The sequence below is a fragment of the Sceloporus undulatus genome, chromosome 2 (genome assembly GCF_019175285.1).
Source record: "Sceloporus undulatus isolate JIND9_A2432 ecotype Alabama chromosome 2, SceUnd_v1.1, whole genome shotgun sequence".
NCBI classification, from domain to species: Eukaryota; Metazoa; Chordata; class Lepidosauria; order Squamata; family Phrynosomatidae; genus Sceloporus; species Sceloporus undulatus.
In genome coordinates, this window is record NC_056523.1 from 5,044,029 (window position 1) to 5,053,313 (window position 9,285).

The window sequence follows — 9,285 nt, forward strand, 5'->3', positions numbered from 1 at the left end:
TGCATCTAAATGCATCTGAAGAAGTAGACTGTCTTCAAAAGTTCATGCTGTCAATTTCTTTCAGTGAGTCCCAAAGGTGCTGCAAGATCTCTCTACATATTATTATTATTATTGCATCTAAATGCATCTGAGGAAGTAGACTGAAGTCTAGGTGTGGCTGTGGTTTCTCTCTCTCCTCTTTTGCTCTATTTGGCGTACTCTCCCTCCCTCTCCCCTGCCCCCCTCCACATGCAGGTTGCCCTCCAGAGAGCAGAGGACAAGGCAGGACCCCCCCCCCAAAAGGGACCATGCCCTGGTTGCTGTCCTGCTTCAGCCAGAGCTCCCCGCGCATTTGGGGCTTGGGGAAGGCGCCAGGGCAGCAGGAGCCCTGAGAGGTGGATGCCAGGGAGCAAGTCCTCTTTTCTCTTTTTCCTCCCCTTCCCTTCACTCCAAGGACAAACTTCCCTGCCCCGGGTTGTTTTATTGTTCCTTCCTGCAAAAGACAGCTCTCTTGCCTCTCCTTTCCCCTGAATGAACCTGAGGAGCCTTTGGCAATGGCACGGAAGTGGAGCAGCCCCCTCCCCTTCTTCTCCTCTTCCCCCTTCCTGAGGTAAAGGCTCGACCCTCTTTCTGTGTGTGTGTGTGGGGGGGGCTTTCAGCCCTTCAAAATGGTGGCACTTAGTCTGGACCCCCCCTTCTCAAAAGCCTGGCTACGTCCCTGCTGGGTTTAGCTGTGGGAATGTGAATGGGAACTGCCAACATAAGTTGATACCCTGAAGCTCCACGGCTTTTTAGCCTGAGAGAGGAATGCAGAGTATGGGATGGGAGGAGTTATTAATAGTGAAACCGGTACTTCTGAGCCACAATTGGCAAGAAATGCATTAGATCAGAGATGTGATCTAATGCAATAAAGTCTTTCTGGTTCATCCACGAAGCCTAGTTATATAGATAGAGACATGACATTGCAGCTGAAATGTGTGGATAAGGTAAGACAAAAGGGGGGGGGGCTGAGAATAAAGGACTGTGGAATATCTGGAGAGTAAAGTTAAGCCAAGGTATCATCCTTGGTTTAACTTAGGTTACTTTCATCTTGCTGACTGCTAGTTTTCCAGGGATTCCAGAGGTCTTTGTGAGTCAGTGAAATAATTTCTTACATTTAAAAAAGATATATAAAATGGATGTTTTAAAAATATTTTTACTGTTATTGATTATATAGTTTGATTATATTTCAGTGAATCTCTTAACTATGTTGTTTCTGCTTTAAATTGCAAACTATTTTTGAGTCCTGATTCTGGGGTAAGGCAGGATATCAAGGGAAGTGAAACAGGCTAGAAAGGTTGAAAAAGTTTAAAACTATGGCTGGAAATCAGCATAAGGCATAAGTCTCCACAAGATACAAAGTGTTTTTGCCACATCCTGACTTAAGAGGTGGATTTGTGGCAGAAGTAGGGGGTTAGCAACAGCAGAAGTAGCTCTGGGCTCATTCAGACCTCTTTTTAAAAGCATGACTGTGTGAATAAGCTCACTTATGCATTCTGGGTTTGTTATTCACATTATGGAACCGCATCTATGCACATTTCTGCAATTTTCGTTGCTCGCTCATGCCAGCATTCGAATGAAGATGGTGTCAATGCTGGGAATGTATTCAAAACACATTCAAGGCATGCAGCGTTTTATCCAGGGTCTATTCAGTTCTATTTGTACCAATTATTCACACTACCGATAATGCAAATCTTTTTTTTAAAACTAAACTGTTATCAATTATCCTGGATTAAGTTGGGTTTTTAGTAGCCCCTCCAAATTTAATCAGATGCATGTGAACAATACAGATTCAACCCAGATTCATCCTGGATTTTTTTCATCATATGAATTGGACCAGAGTGGTATAAATTCAGTTTATCCTGCCAGGCTGTTAAAATAGTAGGGTGAAGTGTGGGAATAAGGTATGATAAAGCGGGGGGGGGGGGGGTGTCTGTGGAAAAACTGGAGAATTAAAGTTAGGCTGAGTTTTCCTTTTTAGTCCCTTTACGTTATTTGCTTACTACTAGTTCTCCAGGATTTCAATCAGAGGTCTTTGTGGGTCACTGAAACAATTCCTTAGCTTTAAAAGCATGTATTTAAAATGGATGTTTTTAAATCGTTTTGACTCTTCTTGATAGTTTAATTATATTTCAGTGATAATGTTTTAATCAATGTGGTTTCTGCTTTAATTTACAGACTGTTTTTGAGTCCTGATTCTTGGGGGAAAGTGGGATATCAGTTAAGGTTTTGTTGTTGGCTTTGACAGTGTTTTGCTAAGTTTAAGGTTTTGGGGGAAAAATTAAGATAAGCCAGTCACTAAAAGTTGTCATAAGAGGGAAAGTAGGAAAAGAGAAAGAGGTTGTTTGCCTGGTGACTGTGTCAATCTGTCAGGAAGGATCAAATTAGGGGAATTTTAATTAGCTCAAATACGAGAGGCGTGTCCTAACAACCAAAGACGTAGCCAGGATTTTGGGAAGGGGGGGTCAAGACTAAGTGCCACCATTTTGAGAGGCTAAGAGCCCCCCCCAAGACACAAAAAGAGGGTCGAGCGTTTACCCGCGACACCTTGATGGCACCACTTTAACTTCCGTTATGGCTTCGTGCAATGGAATCTTGAGAACTGTAGTTGAGTCATCTGTCAGGTGCCACAACAAACTACAAATCCCAGCATTTCACAACATGGAGCCAAGGGCAGTTAAAGTGGCATCAAACTGGATTATTTTTTCAGTGCAGATGCAAACTGAGTCCTTCCTCTGAAGGTGTTTACATCAGATAAATTCAGCTCGATAAAGCAAAGTGCAGCTGCTCAAGCAATGAGCGGCAGCCACTCTGTTCATGCTCAGAGACACTCTGCTCATGCTTTGAGACACTGTATTCCAACATCTGAGCTGAGCTACGAACCCAGGCTGCATCCACACATTTCATTCCCACTTCCAAGAGGGATTTTTTATTTTGAGATACACACACACACACACACCTTTTAATTCCAAGACCTATCTATCTATGGCTAACGGGGTTTTTACTGTGTTTTTATTTGTATCTGTGCACAAGTTTGATGTATTGGATGTTTTGTATTGTGTATTATATTGTTTTTATCCTGTTGTGAACCGCCCTGATCTTTGGAAGGGCAGTATAAAAATAAAAATTTTATTAATTATTATTATTATTAAAGCCACGGAGCAGAGGGAAAAGAGGAACTTTTGTTTTGTCTTTCCTCTGTTCCCTCGCCGTGGTTTTAATGGAGGGGAGGGGGGAGGAAGGAGCTTGAACGCCCCCAGGGCCTGATAGGGGGGGTTCCGACCCCCCAACCCCCCCCCCCGGCTACGTCCTTGTAACAACGCACACAGCAGGATTGTGTCCCTATGTGTATACCAGAGGTCACCTAGTCCACCCCCAAGAGAACGAGACTAGAATGCCAATGAGGTGCAATTAAAATATGAACATTTATTAAAGCCACACAACAAAAGGGATCACACACACACACACATTCAATGCTATAGCGGGAGGGGTACATCTGTGAGAGTGTGGGAGTGATGGGTTGTGGTTGACCAAGCAGTGGAAGAAAAGGTAAGAGGCCAGATGGATAAGGTTTAACCAGAGGTTGGACATAAATCTTTCAGGAGTGTTTTAGTTGTGTATTTCTGCATGGCAGAGAGTTGGAATAAAGGGCCCTTGTGGCTCCTTCCACCTCTTTTATTCTCTGATCCATTGCTGTTGGAGGGGGGGATTGAAGAAGTGTCTGGCTATGTTCCCGTAGCAGAGTGATCTGCATCTGCCTACAGGGACATAGCTAGATGATTCTCCAACACACTCATACTCCAACAACCACGGGATGGCCAGGGCCAGGGTGGGATGAGGGAGCTCCAGGGATAAACAGTGAGTTTGGGGGAGAGCGTTGCTAGTTGTGGAGTGTTAGAACTTGGTAGTTCTACCAGATGTTTGGGAATTATGGGGTTTTAATTTATTGTTTGAGCTGATAGATAGTTTCAGCTGAAACCTTGAATTGGTGAACTGCTGACTTTGTGACTTTCAATAAAGTTCTGTTCTGCTTCAACATACATGACTCACTGATTGCACCGAGGTCCTGAATTTCCTTATTCTGACATGCAGAGAGGAAGGGATACCAATCTCTACAACAATAACAAAAAGAACTTACACCTGAATATACCACTAACAGGATGCTAGCCATTAGACATTATGTCTAATGTCACAATCCACATCACAAGCATCATGCCCACAAGCAAACCAAAATATGCCATCTTTCTACTGAAGTTTTTATTAGACAGGGGAGTGTTTGGATGGGGGAATGTCAAGCAGCATCAAGAATTTCAAGAGGCATTAAGACATAAATATGCTTTTTAATTATTCTTATCATGAAATCCCAATCTAAGTTGTCAAAAGCTTTTTCAGCATCAAGAAATATTAGTGCTACTTCTTTCCCTGGATTTTTCTCATAGTACTCAATTAAGTCAATTATAATTCTTATGTTTAATATGCCTATTTGGTAAAAAACTGCATTGATCCTCTTTTATCCATTTTCTCAAAACAATTTTTAATCTTTCTGCTAAGATATTAGTAAAAATTTTGTAATCCGTATTTAATAAAGAAATAGGCCTAAATTTTTTTGGGCAGTCCTGCTCTTTCCCTTCTTTTGGTATTAAGGTTATGTTCGTCTCCCTCCATGAATCTGGTATATCTTCTGTTAAGATATTATTGAATATTTTTTCTAATGGTTCTAATAATTCACCCTCAAAAATTTTGTAGAAATTTAGTGTATATCCGTCTGGGCCCGGAGCTCTGTCTCTTTTCCGTCTCCTAATTGCCATACTTATCTCTTCTTTCGTGATTCTTTGATTTATCATTTCTCTAATGTCTGTTTCCATGCCAATTTTCTCCACTCTCATAATATATTTGCTTAATCTATCCTGCTCAGTTTTTTTTCCTAATCTTTTTTTCATATAAATTACTATAATACTTATGAAAAATTTCTCTCATCTTAGCTTGTTCTGTGATAATTCTTTGACTGTCTCTTAATTTCAATATCTGTCTTTCTTCTTTCATCTTTTTAACTTTGTAAGCCAAGAATTTGCCGGCTTTGTTTCCAAATTCAAATTGTCTTTGTTTAGCAAATTTCAATTTTTTGGTTATTTCGTCTGTCATTTTAACATTAACTGATTATTTAAAATTTTTATTTCTTTATCAATTTTTTTATTCTGTGGGTTTCTCAGTTTTTCTTTCTCTTTCTCCTGAATCTTTTCTGAAATAACTCTTATCTCATCTTGTGACCTTTTTTCCTTTCAGATTTTTTTATCATCGTGTCCTCTTATCACAGCCTTTGCTGCGTCCCATATAATTTTCATGTTTGTGTCCTTTTCCAGATTTTCCTTAAAATAAAAATTGATCTGTTGTCTGATTTCCTTCTATATTTTTTTATCCTTCAACAGTGATTCATCTAATCTCCATCTATAGTCAAATTCCTTTTTCATTAATTCTAGAAAAATTTGATTATGGTCCAAATTTTTGTTAACTTTAATTTTTACCTCCTTTACATCTTGTGCCAAATCTCTTGAAATTAAGAACATATCGATCCTGGATGCCGAATTATGCGGGTTTGAATAGAAAGTATAATCTTTAGTTTTTTCATTTCTATATCTCCACACATCTAATAGTGAGAAAGTATCCAACATTTCAAAAAAAGTTTCTGGCAGTTTGCCCTGTTTTTCTGTTACGTATTTTCTTTGTTGATATTCTATCTATTTTAGGATCTATTACTCCGTTCCAATCTCCCATTAATATAAGTGTTTCAAATTTCAATTCTTTTATCTCTTTACATAATTTTTTATAGAATTTAGCTTTCCTTTCCTTTCCTTTCTTGGAACTTTCTTGGAACTCTCTCCCTGATGAGCTCCGCTTGGCCCCCTCCCTGGAGTCATTTAAGAAAAACCTCAAGACTCACTTATTCCGCCAAGCCTTCCCCCACATGTCATCTTCTCCTGTATAGTGCGTGTTGTTTTATTAGATTGTTTATTGATTTTAACTGGTTTTAATTATTAGGTATGAATGATGGATTTTTAATGATGTACTCTATTATATGGTTTAATATGGGGGGGGGTGTTTCGTGGATTAATTTCTATCTGTAATTTTGTTTTGTGCTGTATTGTATTTCATTATTATCTTGTAAACCGCCGTGATCGAAGGAACGGCAGTATATAAATAAAATCTCATTCATTCATTCATTCATTCATTCATAATGCCTAAATGTCCTCCATTTTGAACATGCCTAAGAAACATGCATTTATATTAATGCTTTTTAAATTATTAATTTTTTTAGTTGTTCGTGTGTCCCCCATTCTAAAAATATGTCCTACATTTGGGTCTAAATTTTGTCCTACATTTTTTTTACATTTGTCCCGGTTTGGAGGTTAACAGTTATGGCAACCCTATTCTCAACGTTATTTTTGCTGTTGTTGTTGTTGTTGTTCCTTTCTTTATATGAACCAGGGCAGTTAAAGTGGTCTCCAACTGGATTATTTCTGCAGTGTGTTTTGGACCTAAGAAGCCTTAGAAGAATACATATACACACACACATATATACTCTATGTACATATATACACACATCCTATATATATATATATATATGAATCCTAGCAGCAAGGATTTCTCCTATAGCACATAAAGCCAAGGTCCAAAACACATTGCAGAAACAATCCAATTTGAGACTGCTTTAACTGCCCTCAATGCTAGGGAGTTCTGGGATTTGTAGTTTATTGTGGCACCAGAACTCTCTGACAGAGAAGGCTCAATGTCTCACAGAACTACAGTTCCCAGCACTGAGCCAGGGCAGTTAAAGCGGTCTCAAATGGGTTAATTTCTGCTGTGCACTTTGAACCTTGGCTTCCTTCTCACATTGTGGTTGTTGCTCTTGTGTGCCTCTAAGTCATTTTCAACTTATGGCAACTGCATCCTGGGGTTTTCTTGGCAAGATTTCTTCAGAGGGGGTTTGCCCTTGCCATCCTCTGGGGCTGAGAGAGTGTGGCTTGACCAAGGTCATCCAATGGGTTTGCATGGCTCAGCCAGGATTCGAATTCTGATCTCAGAGAATGCTCCAATGCTCAGAATGCTCCAAGGCTACCTTGCATGTGCTGTTGTTTTTCTCTCTCTTTTTCTGTCCCCAGTGAATTAGTAGTTGTGAATTTGGGTCTTGGAGTTGTGCTAATAGATATGTCAAAATGTCCTCCATTTTAGCATGACTGAGAAACATGAATTTATATTGATTTTATTTATGTTTTTGGCTTTTAGTTGGTCATGTCCTCCATTTTCTTGAACATCCTACATTTTGTCCTATATCATGTCCTACATTTTCCACCCTGGGGGTGCCAAAATATTTCTCGCCTAGGGTGGCCAAATACCTAGAGCCGGGAACCAGCCCTGGTGCTGGAGATTATGGCTTGCAGTGTTGTCCCAGTTACAGGGCTCCCCAAGACAAGCAGGTGTTGTAGCACCCTGACAGGTATCTCAAAACTGTCACACTGGGGCCATTTCCACTGGGGTTTAACGCGGGTTACGAATCGAATTCAGGGAGAAGCGTGCCCATTTGAACCCGATTTAAACCTAGAACGGTTCTAGATCACCCCGCATGCGTTCCCATTAGAAATCGATTTATATCTGGCTCCTTTTTTTAAGCCGAATTAAATGCCTTTAACATTTATTTCTTAATAAAAACCATTTTCTTAATAGCATGCACATAGAAATACCAGCTTTACACAAATCCTTGGAAAACCCTTGCAAACTTCTGGGAATATTAAATCCAGAGGAAAATATAAATGGGAATATAAATCCCATCACTGCCTTCGGTTTGGGGAAGCAAGGAGTGAAACAGAAACCTCCCTTGCAAACTTTTCCTTCCCCTCTTCCCTCCTGAGAAGTGATGGGAATATAAATCTCATCGCTGCCTTCGTACAGGTTGGGCTGTTGAAAGCCTGCAGCCAGCAAACTATCACAATGGGATGATGGGACCTGTAATCCCCTAACTATGTTAGCTCCACTCAGCTGGCATTCCAAGGGTTAAGATCTGCCTTGCCCAGCCTCAGGACTTGCTGTGCTACAAAGGAATTCAGGGTTGATCAGCCAGTGAAAGAGAAACAAGACGTAGTTTCCTTCTAAGTACCACTAAGTACAGATGCTAACTTGAAGAAATGCTAAAGTTTCTTTGTCTACAGGGTTTGTGCACCCTAAAGAAACCAAACTATGTGTTGTCCCTTCTAAAATAGCACCACTATTCTCAGATTTGGGACAAAGGAAGAAAACTATAAAACTACAAGCAAAAGCCAATCCACAACTCCGTCACAAAATGTGTCAACAGGACTTGGAACAAAGTAAGACTTCTGAGCTATCTCCTTTCCAAGGAGGAGGGCTCTTTTAAACTACCTGCCACAAAACAGAACAGAATCAGACAAATTCACAACTGGCAGTTCAGGCCAACCCTGAACTGATTTTACAGGGAGAGCTTCGTTTGCCTGGTGGTGAGGACTGATAAGAGCTGGGATAGTGTGACCTGTCTCTTGGTCCTTTCCAGTGGCTGCATCGTCCAGTACCATCCCAGTTTGGACCTCTTTTGTCATTTCAGGGTTGGGAAGGATGCATGGCTGGGTGGGAAGGTTTCCAAGGCTTGGGTTCTTTTCCCCAGGGAAAAGGGGGGCATTTCTGTTCTTGTGCATTGGGCTTTCTGTCTAACTCCTGTCTGCTAAATCCTAGTGTACGAAGCTGCTTCCAGATGGTGTTTTGCATCTCTCGAAGCAATTCTCTGAGAGGCTTTGGCTTTTTCTGGGGGTTTGAGGGTTTGTTTTCCTGCACTGGTTGGGAGTGGATTGGGTCTCTCTCCTTATCTGCGTTCTTCATGACAGGCTGGACTGGAGCATGTAATCCTGCACCACCAATGGCTACCGGCTGACATCCTCCTCCATGCCCTTCTTGACTCTCCTGCCATGGGGGATTGTAGGGAGGTTGATTCCTGGCTTCCCCTGACAGGGAGCGAAACAGAAAACTCCCTTGCAAACTTCTCCTTCCCTCCTGAGAAGTGATGGGAATATAAATCTCATCACTGCCTTCGGTTTGGGGAAGCAAGGAGTGAAACAGAAACCTCCCTTGCAAACTTCTCCTTCTCTCCTGAGACCCAAGGCATCACTGATAATCACGGTAAAAATATGTTGTAGGTCGCCTCGAGGGTCCATGGCTAGGAAGCACTAGCACAAGAGGGAGAGTGAACTGGGCGGGGGGGGGGGGGGG

At 41.1% G+C, this 9,285-nt stretch overlaps 1 protein-coding gene across 1 annotated transcript in view; it reads left to right on the plus strand.

Moving 5' to 3' along the window:
• The first annotated feature begins 354 nt into the window (after nt 1-354).
• LOC121920771 (basic salivary proline-rich protein 3-like) overlaps nt 355-9,285 on the plus strand; it is a 27,286-nt gene continuing 18,355 nt past the window's right edge. The window contains exon 1 of the mRNA XM_042447955.1: nt 355-965. The gene's annotated coding sequence lies outside the window, so the exon portion shown is untranslated. The remainder of the gene's footprint in view (nt 966-9,285) is intronic.